The sequence below is a fragment of the Gekko japonicus genome, unplaced genomic scaffold (assembly GCF_001447785.1).
Source record: "Gekko japonicus isolate JY-2015 unplaced genomic scaffold, Gekko_japonicus_V1.1 scaffold1420, whole genome shotgun sequence".
Lineage (NCBI taxonomy): Eukaryota > Metazoa > Chordata > Lepidosauria > Squamata > Gekkonidae > Gekko > Gekko japonicus.
The window spans coordinates 183,451-200,907 of record NW_015162525.1 but is presented as its reverse complement, the minus strand read 5'-3'; the positions used below and the strand labels follow the sequence as shown (position 1 = coordinate 200,907).

The 17,457-nt window shown below is 44.2% G+C and overlaps 1 protein-coding gene across 2 annotated transcripts in view; it reads right to left on the bottom strand.

Annotated features, from left to right (window-relative positions):
- Positions 1 to 10,909, bottom strand: part of CAP2 (CAP, adenylate cyclase-associated protein, 2 (yeast)) — a 73,815-nt gene extending 62,906 nt beyond the window's left edge. For both annotated transcript variants that reach the window (XM_015406272.1, XM_015406273.1), the window contains exon 1: positions 10,714 to 10,909. The gene's annotated coding sequence lies outside the window, so the exon portion shown is untranslated. The remainder of the gene's footprint in view (positions 1 to 10,713) is intronic.
- Positions 10,910 to 17,457: the final 6,548 nt, after the last annotated feature.

The window sequence follows — 17,457 nt, the reverse complement described above, 5'->3', positions numbered from 1 at the left end:
AGGCAACAGCTTGAGGGGCCCCAGCTGAGGCTATTTGACAGCCAACTCCTAGAGTTCAGCTTCCCCTGGAATGCCTCTGCTCTGCCTTTCTTCTGCAATCTCTCTCCTTCTCACCCCCCCCCTCCACACAGAGGGAGCGAGAGATGGATGCTGGGGGTCCGCTCAGTTCCCTCGGTCTGCCCCCTGTGTAGCCAGCCTGCCTCACATTCTGCACACTGGGGAGGAAGCATGTGGTGCTCCTTCTTCTCCCGTGTACGATGATCTACACGGCAGCAGCCAGTCCCTCCTCTGTCCTCATCCTCCTTGCACGATCTGCCTTGCAAAACAACAACAACAACTGCTTGCTTCATTCCCTGTCCCATTTCCTGAGCTGGAAACGTCTTTGGACAGCGCTGGCTCTTCGGCTTGGAAACGGAGATGAGCACCGCAACCCTAGAGTCGGACTCGACTGGCTTTCGAGCAAGGGAACCTTTACTTTTTAGCAGAAGGAAAGCGGAGGGGAGCACTGGAGCCAGGTGGATTCCAGTCTCCAGGGAGGAGAGTTGCTTTCTACAGTTAGTGCAGATGCAGGACTGGGATCACCTGCCGCCGGGACTCATTCTTACTCTCAGAAAAGAGATTTCACAGGAAAAAAGACCAATGTCTAAAAAGCAGTGGGAGTTCCGGATAAGATTACCAACTGACCAAGAAAGAGAATTGGTTTGCACTTCTGCCTTTAACAGCAGCCTGAGCTATAGAAAAAGACAATATCCCTCTTAGCTCTAATCAGCTTCTGCCTTCTTTTCCAAAGCAAGATGGGTAGCCCTGTTAGTCAGTCTGTAGAAGTAAAAAAGATCAGGAATGGTAGCACTTGAAAGACTAACACAATTTGTGGCAAATGACAATAGCACAAGATTTACCTGGTCAAGACTAGTAGCACCTGAAGGACTAACAAAATTTGTGGCAGGGCTTTCATGAGTCACTGCTCACGTCTTCAGATACAGCTAGAATGTGAGTCCATCGGTCCTCCATATTGGAAAGAGGAGTGATTTCAGATGCGTTGCAGGAACCAAGGAGAAGAAGCGAGGGAGGGAATTTAAGGCTGCAGTGCTTCTGTGCATATTTACATGCAAGTAAACTCCATCACTCCATTTTACACTACACAGGACATGCTAGCTGTATCCAGCTGTATCTGAAGAAGTGAGCAGTGACTCAAAAAAGCTCATATCCTGCCACAAATTTTGTTAAGTTTCCAAAGCAAGGCAGTGAGCCAGAGAGAGTGAGAGCTCACCGAGAATTATAAGCTAGATTTCTTCAAATTTGTCGCATCTTGTTTATGTCAGCTATGTTCTTTCATTGTCTGTGTAAATTACTTTCGCATTCCTTTCTCTCTGCTCTGCGCTGAAATGCTTATCTCTAAAGAAGTACAGGTGGCGATGTGTGTTGTCTGCCGCGCCAGCCTGGGGAGCCGAAATATTCCCAGCTTCGCATAGTAACGCTTGCTGGTTCTAGCCCACGCACGGGAGGGTGTCTAATTGGCCAGCGCAGTGGGGGGGTGCATACGAATGCCCTATATCTCATTAGGTTCAATAGGCAACTGCTATTCTTAACAGTGACTGTGTTAACGCATCTATGGCTCTTCAATAAAAGTATCACCTTTCCAAGAAGTGTGTACTCCATTGTTGGCTGTGGGTACTGACAGTTTAATGCTGACATGTACTAAGTGGTTGTTAATTGAAAGTTGATGGGGGGGGTTGCACCATACCTTATTGCAATGTGCATTGTGTAAATAAATTAAGTAAAATGTGCTCTTTAATAATCCTGCCCATCTTCCTTTCATGTTTCTTACCTAACAGACAATTATTATTCTATTCATGGGTAGTAGCAGTGAACCAATAATATTTGGTTTTGATCAGGGTCACATGGGGGCCCCCAGATGGAATCTTTTTCTGGGGGCCCACAATGGCTCTCAGAAGCCCTGCACCTAGTCTCTTCCAGCAGTCATTTTATTGTAGCGTTTCTCCGCAATTATCAGTGGAAGTAGAAAGCGATGGATCTAGCCAATTTTTGCACCAGTGAAAAGGGGAGAATGGAGCCCCTTTTGACTAGCAAGAAGCTATGTCTGTGATCATGGGACCTGCATGGACAAAACCCATGTGAAACAGGGGTTTTAACAAAGAGTGGAATTGGCCTACATTATGTGAGAAGGTCAAAGAAGACGGGGACGGCAAAGGATGAGATGGTTAGACAGTGTCATAGATGCAACGAACATGAAATTGAGCAAACTTCAGAGGACGGCGGAAGACAGGAAGGCCTGGCGTGATCCGGTCCATGGGGTCGCAAAGAGTCGGACTCGACTGTGCGACTGAACAACAACAAATGTGAGAAAGCTTATTTATGAATTTGCATCGGAATGTTTTGCCGTATGACATAAAAATAAAAGTGTATGAAATTTTTTGTCAGTCCTTGATTATATGTAAATATAACTTTACACCATTCGGTGGTGGTAGATGAATTCATTTCTTAACTAGTTGCTTTCTCTACTGTCTCCAGTACTCAGTTATAAGGAGCCTTTTAATCAATAATTGAATTACGATAAACTGAGGAGAAGTTAGGCTAGAGTTAGAAGTTAGCTTTTTTACTGTGGTAAGAACAACATGGGTCACCCCTATATTTATTTGGGGGCTGTCTCCAAAGACAAAGAAAAATGAAGTCTTGCTTTTAATGATTTTTTCCAGAGTGGGAAACTCTGGGAGATTTCGGGATGGAGCCTGGGGAGGACAGGGCCCTCAGTGGGGTACAATGCCACAGAGTCCACTCTCTAAAGCTGCCATTTTCTTGAGGGGAACTGTTGGGAAATGAACTAATTTATGGTTTTATATCTGCTACACACGCAACACATGGACTGTGCACACGTCTGTATACCGTGAGCCAAAGAAAGCTGTTTGCATCACCTAAGGTGAGAAACTTCACATAGGGAACGCTTGCCTGCATTTTATGTTAATGTAGCTTGCACACATTCAGCTCAAGGCATTATGGGAAGCAGAAGCACGTTAGCCATTGTGAGTAGAACAACAATCAAGAAGGAGAAATTCCCCCATTACTGAAGAGACTGGTTGTCACGCAGAACACGGACCTGATATGCATCTGAATTGCTGTTTCCTGTTGATGGTATCTTGTTCGCCTGGTAAAGCCAAGATTAATCAGCACAAGAAAGAGATGTCCTGAAGCTGAGACTTCGCCACCTGGCCAGATGGTATTCCATGGGATAGAGTGTAGAGTTTCAAATATTGGCCCGACCCATTGAATACCTGCCCCTTTCTACATGCACCAATGGGGAACAGCTATGGGATGGACTTGTAAGTAGGTGGGATTACAGATTGGCAAGGTGCCACCCACCTGGAGATTCAACTATAAAACGCGAAGACCATGCGTTAAGGCTTTTGCTAGCCACATTCTACCACCAACGCAAAGACCATGCTTCAGGATAGCCACCTCTCCTCTCATCGACTCCTTTATACTTTGAATTCCTTTCTTGCTATGCAACAATCCTTTCTGTCTATTATGGATCTCTTTGGACTGCAGCCAAAGACATCCATCCATCCATACACACACATACACACACACTTGACCGGCTGGTTCTGGAACAGCGTGATTTAGGTATACTTCTAGACACTATTTTCTGTCCCTTTATTTTTCATTGCAAGAGACGAGACTTCTGGAAACAGGCAAGTATGAACCGATTTACCTACCTACCTCCAAGTAAATAAGAAACTATTTTATTTCTATTTCTGTAACTCTAAAGGAAACTTGAACGTATGCGAAGTGAGACTGATGTTTTTGTGTGTGTGTGACTTTGATATACTTCAGTAAAAAGATTATTTGTTTTGGAAAAACACCCGTGTGGTCTCCATTACTGGAACTCTGGGTTCAGACACGACCTTGGTATAGCTGGCCAGGACTCACGTTAAATTTAATAAGCCATCTGCTGTAAATCAAGCAGTTGGCGTAACAGAACTATTCCCTGTTGTGTGGAGATGAGTTGTAATTCTAGGGGATCCCCAGGTCTCACCTGGAGGCTTACTTGACTTGCTCCTTCAAGACCCAAACAACTTTACAAAATAGAGAGGTGGATCACCTTGTGTTTGAAAATCTCACAGCAGTGACAAAAATCTAAAAACATCTATCAAGACATTGTACAAGGCTGAGAATATGATTGGGAACATTTTTAGGTCCCCCCCCCCTTTGTTAAATGATTTCATAACTATTATTATAACCATTACTAAACAGTTTCACATAAGAACCCATAGGCTCATGAACTATTTTTATTTTCTGAAATGGTTTCAGCTCAATGTATTTTATCCAATATCAATTTAATTTCTCAGGACACATATAAGATATTAATATATTAAACAAATAAAACTCCCAGCTCCAGACTAATGTTCTAATAACTGTCAGAAATATATTTTCATTAACTTATTATCTGCTAAATAGCAGCTACTAAAAGAGTGTTTGCCTTTGCAAGCATGACTTAATATTACCAAAATTACCACTCTTCATGACCATTCCTCATCTCTACTGTTTTTAACCATTATGGAGGAGGAGGAGGAGATTGGATTTATACCCCACCCTTCACTCGGAGTCTCAGAGTGGCTTACAAACTCCTTACCTTACCTTCCCCACAACAGATACCCTGTGAGGTAGGTGGGGCGGAGAGAGCCCTTTCAAGAACAGCTCTGACAGAACTATGGCATAGCCAAGGTCATCCAGCAGCTGCAAGTGGAGGAGTGGGGAATCAAACCCAGTCTCCCAGATTAGAGTCAGCACACTTAACCACTCCACCAAACTGGCTCTCATATGCACATATGCTCACCTTTTATCTTGTTCCATTTTCTCTTGACAACCAATGAAGTATAACATTTTAAGCATCTCCTCCACCAATTGATATGCAGAGTGACCCTCTTTACCATATATTAGCAGAGGAGGCACTATTATTATAACCATTACTAAACAGTTTCACATAAGAACCCATAGGCTCATGAACTATTTTTATTTTCTGAAATGGTTTCAGCTCAATGTATTTTATCCAATATCAATTTAATTTCTCAGGACACATATAAGATATTAATATATTAAACAAATAAAACTCCCAGCTCCAGACTAATGTTCTAATAACTGTCAGAAATATATTTTCATTAACTTATTATCTGCTAAATAGCAGCTACTAAAAGAGTGTTTGCCTTTGCAAGCATGACTTAATATTACCAAAATTACCACTCTTCATGACCATTCCTCATCTCTACTGTTTTTAACCATTATGGAGGAGGAGGAGGAGATTGGATTTATACCCCACCCTTCACTCGGAGTCTCAGAGTGGCTTACAAACTCCTCTCCCTTCCCCTCCCGGTAGGTGGGGCTGAGAGAGCCCTTTCAAGAATAACCCTTTCAAGGACAGCTCTGACAGAACTATGGCATAGCCAAGGTCATCCAGCAGCTGCAAGTGGAGGAGTGGGGAATCAAACCCGGTCTCCCAGATTAGAGTCCGCGCACTTAACTTCTACACCAAACTGGCTCTCATATGCACATATGCTCACCTTTTATCTTGTTCCATTTTCTCTTGACAACCAATGAAGTGTAACAAAATCTCCTCTTTACCATATATTAGCAGAGGAGGCCATTTCATGTAATTAAACATTCTGAAGTACTTGCAATCCATTTAATTACATGCCCTTAGTCCAATTACTGGTACAAGCAAATTGTCCTACTAAACTCAGAGAACAAAGAGTATACAAGCATACCTTAAAAAATAACTGGCGAAGTTTAGTGACCAGATTGCGTATAGGTCGAGGTCTGCCACCACGTTATTAAAAACAATGTTTAAACGGTGCCTAGTCTTAGCCTTTAGACAAGTTCGGGATCTCACGGAGGCCATTTTCGCCAGTAAACATTTAAAGGGAAGTGTTCCTTTAAAGTTTAAAGGGAAGTGTTATAGCAGTCGGGTTGAAGTGGAAATCGCTGTTCCGCGCACGTGCGAAAATGTTAGTTCTACAGATGGCTGCCTGTGCGCCTGCCCAAACTGAGAGAACGAAAAAAATAACAGCTGCGCAATCCGGAGCAAGGAGGTGAGTGTAATCGCGATTCTCCAGGTTAAAATAGACCGCATCAGGGCCGGAGCAATTTAAACCGCTCCCAGCACACCATCTGACTGCACCCTGTAAGTACTGAGACATTTCCCATGTAGAACCAGTGTGCTGGCAAGTACTGATATTTATATCTTACAATGGCTTCCTCCACAGCTGTACTTCACTTCCAGAACTGTTTGACCCTATTCCTGCAGATTCTGCAGTGGGACAACCATACATATTTGTCAGCATGAAATAAACAGCAACAAATTAGATAGGGCGGGGTGGTTCGATCTCAGTGATGCTGTGTGGGTAAAGAAGTGACACACAAAATAATTACCTCAGGATAACTGTGTAAATAGGCCATGACATGCCTACGGTCATGAACTGTGAGTTGGTATAAAACAAGGAAGATAAACAGAGTCCCCTCCTATCTTTCGGGGTTCTCTCATGTTCTAAATGCACATATTATGCAGTTTCTTCAACACAAGAGAACTACTGAGGCAAACTATAGGACAAATCTCGCCCCCCATCATAGTCCTATAGTTTGCCCCCCATTTATCCTTAAAGTGTGATTCAGGTGGGTAGCCGTGTTGGTTCTGAAGCAGTGAAATGAAGTTTGAGTTCAGTGGCACTTTAAGACCAACTAAGTTTTATTCAAGGTGCCTGCACATGAAAGTTCACACCTTGAATGAAACTTTGTTGGTCTTCAAGGTTTCACTAAACTCAAGCATTGTTCTATCATAAAAGTGTGTCTGCCAATAGTGGAGTGTACAGTCAATTCCAGGAGCCTGATGAGAAAAATTATTCTAATGAGAATTAATAGAAGCCATTCCGTTTGTCAAGCCTCACCTGTCATTAAGGCACTCCATCACTCATTTGGAACTAGTTCACCCCCAAAATCCATTAATGGTTTTTGACTGAATTATGGTAAAATAGGTACAACCAGTGTTCCTCTAAGCTGAGTTTAGTGTGAGTTAGCTCAGAGTTCTTTAGCCTCCAGCTCACGCATTTTTGTCTTAGCTCAGGAAGGATGGCTCCAGAGCAAACTAACTTATGCAGTAGAGAAATCGCTCGCTCACAACTTTAATGCCAGGAGCTCACAAAGTAGGATTTTTGCTCACAAGACTCCACAGCTTAGAGGGAACATTGGATACAATCCCTAATAAATTCAGCCATGAGTCTTGTAGTTTTTATATGTTATAAATACTTGATTTGAACCAGTGAACTACTGACATCATCTCTTTGGCATCCCGGGAATATGAAATAGGGTTTGCTCCCTTAAGGATAATTTTTCAGTTAAGTGAGAGTCCCACTGGATGTCCAAGCTTCGTCAAGCATTAGTGCAGTAGTGAATAATGCACAGGCCCTTTTCATTTTTATTTAATTAAGAGAACATCTTTTATTCATTCACTTGTGCTGATGATACATCTCTGAAGTCTGAGCAGCATTCAGAAGAAGGGCAGCAATGACCCTCAAAAGGACCATGGTGACCATGTTGCATTTGATTATAGATTACAGAGCTCTTGTTCATATTATTCTTTATTTCTCGAGATACAAAAACTCCTGCACAGTTTATGAAGCTGTTTTTAAAATGTCTCCCGGTCTTTATTTTACTGCACAATCCTATACAGTTATTCTAGTCTAAGGACCGCACTGTTACTTAAGTAAATCTTAACTTTTTCCCCTTTAAACTGTACAATAAAAAGTATTAATTTTGCTTCAAAACCAAGCAGCAAAACAAAAGCATACTCAGCAAAAGCATACTCGACAAGCATATTCAGTGTTTCATATTTAATATTCTCTGGTTATATAAGGATGTCAGTCTGCTGTTCTCCAAAATATGGATGACTGGTTTTAAGCTTCCCATAGAGAGAAGAAAAGTTGGCTACAGTCTCAGTCAGTTGATCATTTCATGAAAGCCAGCATGGTGTAGTGGTTAGGGCAGGCGTGGCCAAACTGCTGCTCCGGAGCCACATGCGGCTTTTTCACACATATTGTGCGGCTCCCGGTAGGGAAGCTGGGGAAACGAAGGGGAGGCATACTTTTTCTCTCTCCCTCTCTTCCTTTATTCCCTCTCCCTCCCTTCACTCTTTCTTTCCACCTCTTTTATTCTTTCTTTCCACCTCTCTCTTTTTCTCTCTCTCTCTTAGACAGATAAATATCATTAAAGGTAAAGGTTCCCTTGCTCGAAAGCCAGTCAAATCCGACTCTAGGGTTGCGGTGCTCATCTCCGTTTCAAAGCCGAAGAGCCAGCAATGTCCGAAGACGTTTCCGTGGTCATGTGGCCGGCATGACTAAACACCAAGGCGCACGGAACGCTGTTACCTTCCCACCCAAGTGGTACCTATTTATCTACTTGCAATTTCTTGCTTTCGAACTGCTAGGTTGGCAGGAGCTGGAACTAGAGACGGGAGCTCACTCCGTCATGCGGCACCCGGGTCTCGAACTGCTGAACTACCGACCTTCCACAGCCTGCAGTTCAGCATCTTAACCACTTTAGCCACCGCAGCTCCTAAATATCATTAGCAAACAAATAAATATAATTGAACAGATAGATATCATTATCAATATCTGCTTTTACCCATTTTATTTTTGGCAGTCTCATTTATAATGTTAATAAGAAGCAAATTTGCATATTTTAAAATAAAAACATGTAATATTTATTTATGCCTTATGGGGCTCTCAAACATCTGACGTTTATTCTATGTGGCTCTTAAATTGAGCAATTTAAGTCACCCCTGGGTTAGGGCATCGCACTAAGATTTGGGAGACCCAGGTTATAATCCTCACTCTACCATGGAACCTTGCCGGGTGACCTTGGACTAGTCACATACTCTCAGTCTAACCTACCTCACAGGGTTGTTGTGAGAATAAAATCAAGAAAGAGAGAATGTTGTAAGCAACTTCAAGTTCCCATCGGGGAGAAAAGTGGGTATAAATAGAGTAAATAAATAAAAATCATAGAGCAATGATTCAAAGCATCCAGTGGACCAGAATTACTTCTGTTTCATCTCACAGCATTTTAAACAGCAGTGTGAAACTATTTATAGTGTCAAACAACTGTATTTCTCTAGTAAAGGGTTTTTTTTCCAATAACCTATGGAAGTAATTTCACAAATTCTTTCCTTAAAACAGAGTCCGAATTTTCCAATAAACCCTACTCGATCTCCTATTCCTGCAAATAAAATCCACAGTTCAGAAAATGCAATTTAAAACTTCCTGCAGTTGCACTATCGAAGGGAGCAGACAGGAGTCATTTCAGACACTCCTCTGAAATCATACAGCACAGGTACCTCCTCAAAATGCAATACTAAACTGTACAATACTTAAGCTCTGTGAGTATAAGCCAAGCGACAGAGAATTCAGCCGCAAGGTTTCTAGTCATGAGTGGCTCTGGATCTCACACCTTTTTAATGATCTGTCCATTAAGTGATGATTGACAGCACACTGAAAACCATGTTACTCCTCCGTAAAACGAGACAAACCAAGGCACCCCCTGTTCAAGAAATAGCAGCATCACTTGGCAAAAAAAAAAGAAAAAAATCAAATAAACCGGTTGGCTGCCTTGGAGACAGGCTGAAGAGAAAACGTCAGACGTCAAGTCTTGCACTGATGCTGTGGGGTTGCAGTCCCACACACTGCCGGGTCTTCTTGAGTGAACACCCACACACAAACTCTAACAGCGGTCCTAGTCAGTGTTCCCTCTAAGCTGAGTTAGTGTGGGCTAGCTCACAATTTTTTAGCCTCCGGCCCACACATTTTTGTCTTAGCCCAGGAAGAATGACTCCAGAGCAAACTAATTTATGTAGCAGCCAAATCGCTCGCTCACAACTTTAACGCCAGTAGCTCACAAAGTAGAATTTTTGCTCACAAGACTCCACAGCTTAGAGGGAACATTGGTCCTAGTTATAACAGAAAGGGGCTTTCCCCCCCCCCCCTTTCTCTGCTGCTGCGGGCAAGCCATCCCCATCGCCCTAGGGAGAGTGGGTGGGAAGATTGACACCCAGATTACTTTACTAAATAGGGAAGGCTTCCCACCGCTTGCAGCCTCAGGTAACCCTCCACACACCCACACCGGGGGCGGGGGGAGGTTTGTGCCCTTCTCTCAGGGAGGACTCTGTCGGGTCAATATTCCCAGAATCAGGGATGCTCCAGACTGAGCCAGGAATCCAGGGGACACTTGATTCGGCAGAGCTGGGAGGGCGCAGAACAAGGAAGGGCCATCTGGCCATTGCTCCAGCAGGAGCAGCAGCAAGCCACTGGTCTGCTCCACATGGGCGGCGGAGGGAGGGTGACCTAGATAAGCCTTCCTCGCCACGCAGACGACGCCAAAGAGCCCCGCAGCCGCCCCAAAGCTCTCTCTTGCAGCCCCCCCACCGGTGCCGCGGTTGGCCTCCTCCTCCTCTCCTGCCGCCCGCAGGCCAGGCCTCTGTGCACCGTTTGCAGCCGCCGCCGCCGCCTCTCTCTCACGCCCAGCCCGCACCTCTTGCACGGTCCCCCTCGCCTCGCCCTGCACCCCACCCTGCAGGGCTGCACCGCACCGAGGTGCCGCTTGGCTTCCCCCGTTCCCTGCCCCTCCCTGGCCGCCGCCCGCCCGCTCTTGAATTACCTGCTTCGGATGCGCCCGGGGCGCGCTCGCTTCCTCCTGCTCGCCGCACGCGAAAATCCGGAGCCGCTCCCCCCCTTCCCTCCTCCTCCTCCTCCTCCTCCTCCTCCGTGCGAGCGGGTGTCACTCACAAAAGCCAAGCCGGGGGAGGCCGGAGAAGCAGCAGCACCCCGGCAGTCTCCGGAAGCGCCAAATAAAGCCAAGTCCAAAAGGAGGGACGGCGACAGAGATGGAGATGGAGGGAAGCAAGGGGGGGAAAGGAGGAGGGTGGGAACGGAGCGGCGGCGATGCCTTGTTGCAGCGCTCTCTGTTCGCCTAACGCAGCCTGGAAGGAAACGGGGGGAGGAGGGGAGGGGCGGCTTCCCTAAAGCATCACTGAAGAGAACAGGGATCTAGGAACAGCAGACCGAAGAGGAGGCTGGTGGAGTCAATGGATGGCGAAGAGGAGGCAAAAAATCTGCATTTTTTGGAGGCGGGTGTAGGGTTCAGTGCCCTCCATGCCTGGCAGGAGAGAATGAAGATTCCATTTAGACATTTATCTGCTAGTCTGAAATTTATTTTAGGAGCTGTTGTGGTGGCTCAAGTGATTAAGACGCTGAACTGCAGGCTGTAGAAGGTCGGTAGTTCAGCAGTTCGAGACCTGAGTTGCCGCATGACGGAGTGAGCTCCCGTCTCTAGTTCCAGCTCCTGCCAACCTAGCAGTTCGAAAGCAAGAAATTGCAAGTAGATAAATAGGAACCACTTCGGTGGGAAGGTAACAGCGTTCCGTGCGCCTTGGTGTTTTGTCATGCCGGCCACATGACCACGGAAACGTCTTCGGACAGCGCTGGCTCTTCGGCTTGGAAAAGGAGATGAGCACCGCAACCCTAGAGTCGGATTCGACTGGCTTTCGAGCAAGGGAACCTTTACCTTTACCTGATATTTATTGCTCTACAACCAGTGTTCCCTCCAAGCTGAGTTAGTGTGAGCTAGCTCACAGTTTTTTAGCCTCCAGCGCACACATTTTTGTCCTAGCTCAGGAAGGGATGGCTCCAGAACAAACTAACTTATGCAGGAGCCAAATTGCTCACTCATAACTTTAATGCCAGGAGCTCACCAAGTAGAATTTTTGCTCACAGGACTCCACACCTTAGAGGGAACATTGTCTACAACTGTTGACCCTATAACCTTAACTTGCTATTTAGTGTCACTTTGCATATCTTGATCGTCATCATGTTGCATGTTAATTGCCTGCCATTCTAAGGTATTTGATAAAGTGTGCGTGCACAGGAAAGCTCATACCTTGACTAAACCTTTGTTGGTCTTAAAGGTGCCACTGGACTCTAAATTCGTTGCAAAAATCTTGGAACAGCTATTGTGGGTTAAGGGAAGAGAAGGGGAAGCGAGATGTTTTCTCCCCATCTGATCTAGACCCTTTTCACAAAGCCAGCAAGGGCAGCATGACTCCTGTCTGAGCTCACTCAATGCGTTTAGAGAGGAGCATCTCTGGATAGGTTTGCACTGCCAGTCTTACTCCCTATGCAGGTGCCTTTTGCGGCGTCTAGATTTTTAAAAGCATCAGGGGCACCATGCAGGTTGTATGGGAGTCTATCCTGTGTGCCTTAGTGACCCCCATCTTTCTGCAATAGGGGATGGCCCAGTTCCATGAGATGGTTTGTTATCAGGTTAGAAAGACCTGCTTTCAAGAAATGCAACTGGGAAATGTCATCAATAGCCTTAAGCTCTGACGGAGCCTGCAGGCCTTAATGTGCATGGAATTGGCATATCACTTTGTGGAAGGTCTCTTGTGGCTGCTTAGAGAATTCAGCAAATAAAGAATGTTTAAGAAAAATTAAAATTGTAGTTTTAATTTTTTAAAAAAATATTATTATGTTTCACATATTATGTTTATTAATAATCTTTTAAATTTGGAGCAGATGAACCTGTTTTATTCTGTGCTGGTCAAGGACCGTTTTAATAAAGACTGAATATCTACATATATCTACGTCACTTTGCTTTGCATTTGCCTTGCATAGCATTTTTCAGCCCAGGGTTCTTGCGCTGAGCCCACTAACAGTAGCTCTTTTTAAAATTATAGATCAGAAGAAGCAAAGTGGTAAAAATGCCGAAGAGGAACTTATCAATTTAAGATTAAGTTTATTTACAGCCAGTACCAAGAAAAATGCATGCCAGTTGCAGCTTTTTGCAGGCTTTTAACTAAATCTGATTTTAAAACCATTTAAGATCAAGTGTATACTACATGATAGGCACACTCAGGGAAACATAAAAAGTGTTCGTGTAAATACATGAAGTGAGAATGATAGTTCTCTGGGGGAGATGTAAAAATAGGAATTAAAAAAAAATTAAACGGCCTGTGAATGAACTGGGTAAATAGTCTGTATTTACAACAGAAGTTCAAATTTCACTGTAAGAAGGAGAGTTATGATACACATCTTAATTTGGAATGATGTGACACAGACTACGTTAAAGCCGTTGATTGTGTGGATCACAACAAACTGTGGCAAGTCCTTAAAGAGATGGGAGTACCAGACCACCTCACATGTCTCCTGAGAAACCTGTATAAGGGTCAAGAAGCGACAGTTAGGATATGGAACAACTGATTGGTTTAGCTTCAGAAAAGGAGTACGGCATGTGGATACATGCGATATAAACGATAAATAAATAAAAATTGGAAAAAAAGAAAAGAAAAGGAGTACGGCAGGGATGTATATTGTCACCCTGCTCACTTAATTCATATGCAGAGTACATCATGTGAAATGCTGGCCTGGATGAATCACAAACTGGAATTAAGATTGCCAGGAAAAACGTCAACAACCTCAGATATGCAGACGATACCACTCTAATTGCAGGAAGTGAAGAGGACCTAAAGAGCCTCTTGCTGAGGATCAAAGAGAAGAGAGCAAAAGTTGGCTTGAAAATCAACATTTAAAAAAAAAACTAAGATCATGGCATCCAGCCCCATCACTCCTTGGCAAATAGAAGGGGAAGTCATGGAAGCAGTGGCAGACTTCACGTTCCTGGGATCCAAGATCACTGCAGATGGTGACTGTAGCCATGAAATTAAAAGATGCCTGCTCCTTGGGAGGAATGCGATGGCAAACCTAGACAACATAGTAAAAAGTAGAGACATCACCCTGCCAACAAAAGTCCGTATGGTCAAAGCAATGGTATTCCCAGTAGTAATATATGGCTGCTAGAGTTGGACCATAAGGAAGGCCGAGTGCTGAAGAGTAGATGCTTTCAAATTATGGTGCTGGAGAAGACTCTTGAGACTCCCTTGGACTGCAAGGAGATCAGTCAATCCTAAAAGAAATCAACCCTGACCATTCCCTGGAAGGCCAGATACTGAAGCTGAAGCTCAAATACTTTGGCCACCAAGTGAGAAGGGAGCACTCACTGGAGAAGACTCTGATGCTGGGAAATATTGAAGGTAAAAGTAGAAGGGGACAGCAAAGGATGAGATGGTTAGACAGTGTTATTGAATTAATGACCTCTAAAACATCCTTATCATTAACATAGTCTGTAAAAATAATTATGCCTGACCACCTCACTCTTGATATTTAGGAGGCAGCTGAAAACAGGGGTTTTTTTTTCCTCAAGATGGTATTTGATTGGTTCTTCAGCCTACCAACAGTTTTAAATTATTGATTTTAGCTAGTCGTTTTTATGTATTTATTATTATTTACATTGTAGGCCACCTTGAGTTCCTATAAGGCAGAAAGCCATCTAATAAATATTTTAAATAAATAAAATGACTGCTACAGTTTGCTTACATTTTCATATTGCCTGGAAGTTCATCGAAGGATGCATTTTCTTTGGGTGTTCTCCTGAATTTATAGTCAGTCAATTTGAACTGTCTGTCACAAACCTCCTAATTCTACTGTGATGAGAGAATGAGGGAAAAACAGGAAGAGTGGCCATTATGGTCGTAAGAAAATATCCCGGTGAGCTAATGGCTTGGGGGGCTGCCTCTCCTGAGTGCCCCCACCCCGGCTCAGCTTGTTTTACTGTCTGGCTGACCAACCCCGATTAATTGTTCTTCTGCCATCTGAGGGGTGTGGCAGGGGAGGACAGGGACCTCCCAGTCCACCCCTGGGAGGAAAAACTCTCTTCCAAATTCTCCACACCAATGCTTCCTCTAAGCTGTGGAGTCTTGTGAGCAAAAATTCTACTTTGTGAGCTACTGGCATTAAAGCTGTGAGTGAGTGATTTGGCTGCTGTATACATCAGTTTGCTGTGGAGCCATCCTTCCTGAGCTAAGCCAAAAATGTGTGAGCCGGAGGCTAAAGAACTGTGAGCTAGCTCACACTAATTCAGCTTAGAGGGAACACTGCTCCACACCATTCGTCATTTTAGAAATATCTAGAATCTCACCACTGTAGCAAACGTGCTAAATTAAACTAAAAAGCTTTGAAATGCCTCTTTTAGCCCTGTTTCCAGCTATACAATATCATTTTTGAGGTGAGGTGACAAGAGAAGACTATACACAGTATTCTAAATGCAGCCACACCCCAGGATACATAAAAACATCGAGATATTAGCCATTTTATTTTTATTTGCATTCCTAATCATTTTTATGTGAAATTTATCTTTTTTTAATGAGCTGACATGTTCATTGAGTTATCAGCCACAACCACAACTTTCCTAGGTAGTCATCATCACCAGCTCTGATAGAATTGCCAGCTCCGAGTTGGGAAATACCTGGAGATTTGGGGGGTGGACCCTGAGGAGGGGGGGTTGGGGAGGGGGGGACTTCAATGGGGTATAATGCCATAGACGCCAGCTTCCAAAGTGGCCATTTTCTCCAGGTGAACTGATATCTCCTGGAAATCAGTTGTTATAGCAGGAGATCTCCAGCCACCACCTGGAAGCTGGCAACCTTAAGCGCTGACCCAATAAGTGAGTCAACACAGACCATTCATCCATTCATTTAGAAAAGGGATATGCCTCCTCTTCAGAGACCTGCTCAAGGCAGCTCGCCAGGTAAAAACAGATAACAATGAAATTAACAACAAAAGTTAAATATTTTTAATTGGTTTCAGTGGGAGATAATAACTGTAACCGTTTTAGTCTTAAAAGGGCCAGGTTAGTGGTTACAGTGTTGTGGATGCCCCATTCAAAACCTGAATACACTTAGGCTGTGATCAGATGGCTGGCTTGGTGTGGTCTGGCCACACCTCTAATTTCTCTGGAGCTATTTGTTCCGGAGAGATGTGAACAGACATGCCACCCTCATCCAGCCTGATCCCATGGTGGACCAATCAGATTGCACTGTGTGGTACCATGGAGGGGGCTGGCTGACAGCTTTTTTTAAAAAAAAAATCTAATGTGTGCATGCACAGAACTGCTTATTTGCCCAGAGTGAATATATGGTTATGTGCATATCGCTAAGTGTAAAAGAAAATGGTGGCCAGGGACCAGAAGCCTCCAACCTCACCAAATGAGTTGTGCGTGCAATGGAGAGATCAGATATCTGGAAATGCACGGTGAGACCAGTTCCAACCTAAACATCAGACTTTATCTGGTGTCAGGAAAGTCGGGGATATGGGCGGGAGGCTGAGGCAGGCTGACGAATGGGGGCTGGAAGACAGATGTTGCTGTCTGGACACATACTTTAAATCCGGTAGGAAGAAGCGGCAACATTGGATCAAGTGGCTTGTCTGATTGCACCCTTAAACCAATAACGTTTATTGAAAGGTGAGTGTGTGAAACACTAAGGCCAGAGTGTGAGCTTTAACAAACAGTGTGAATAAAAACTATAATGACAGTCCCAAACTTAGGGCAAAAAGAAAAGTCTTCTAGCCGCTTTCCCTCGCAGTCCCTGAGAAGCCACACTCTCAGGAGGACTGATGGCTCGCTCCAGAAGACAGCCACTCCTCTGCCAACTGCCTTTCTCCATCTCCACAGTCTTCTCCTGAGGAGCTTCTTCTTCAGTAATTCTCCACACCCTCTCAGGAGGCAAACGCCTCCGCTTCTTCTCTCCCTGCTTCTCCCTCTTGGAATTACCCACTTCTTCTCCTGCACTGTTGCCAGGCAACCACTCACCCCACCACTCTGTAGGGAACACCTCCTTCCACCGCCTTCTAGATGGCAGCGTTTTTACGCTAGGCCTACAATGTAGGTGAAAATATGTAACACACTTTCCCGTAATAAATAAATATTTTTACAAGGCTCACATAAGCACATGATTAACTCCCCCGTCGTAAGCAATATAATTAAAAAGTGTTTAACTTTGGCTAGGATGTGCCCACAGAGATCATAAAGCACATCTCAGCAAAGATATTATTAATCGCACTCGATTCATTAATAACAAATTATATATCTAAATATGGAGTGAATTTAAAAAGTCAACACGCGGTGTACACACTACAGGTTTTTAATCCCCAGTGTTGTTGCGACATGGTAAGGTAATCATGAAATATTAACATTTTCATTAAATGTTAATGGAGAGCCAGTCTGGTGTAGTGGTTAAGTGCATGAACTCTAATCTGGAAGAAACGGGTTTGGTTCCCCACTCCTCCATTTGCACCTGGCTGGATGACCTTGGGCAAGCCGTAGTTCTGATAAGAGCTGTCCTTGAAAAAGAGCAGTTTCTGTCAGAGCTCCCTCAGCCCCGTCTACCACACAGGGTGTCTGTTGTGGGGAGGGGAAGGGAGAGGAGTTTGTAAACCGCTCTGAGACTCCTTCGGGTAGTGAAGGGCGGGGTATAAATCCAATCTCCTCTTCTTCTTTTTTTACCTCACAAGG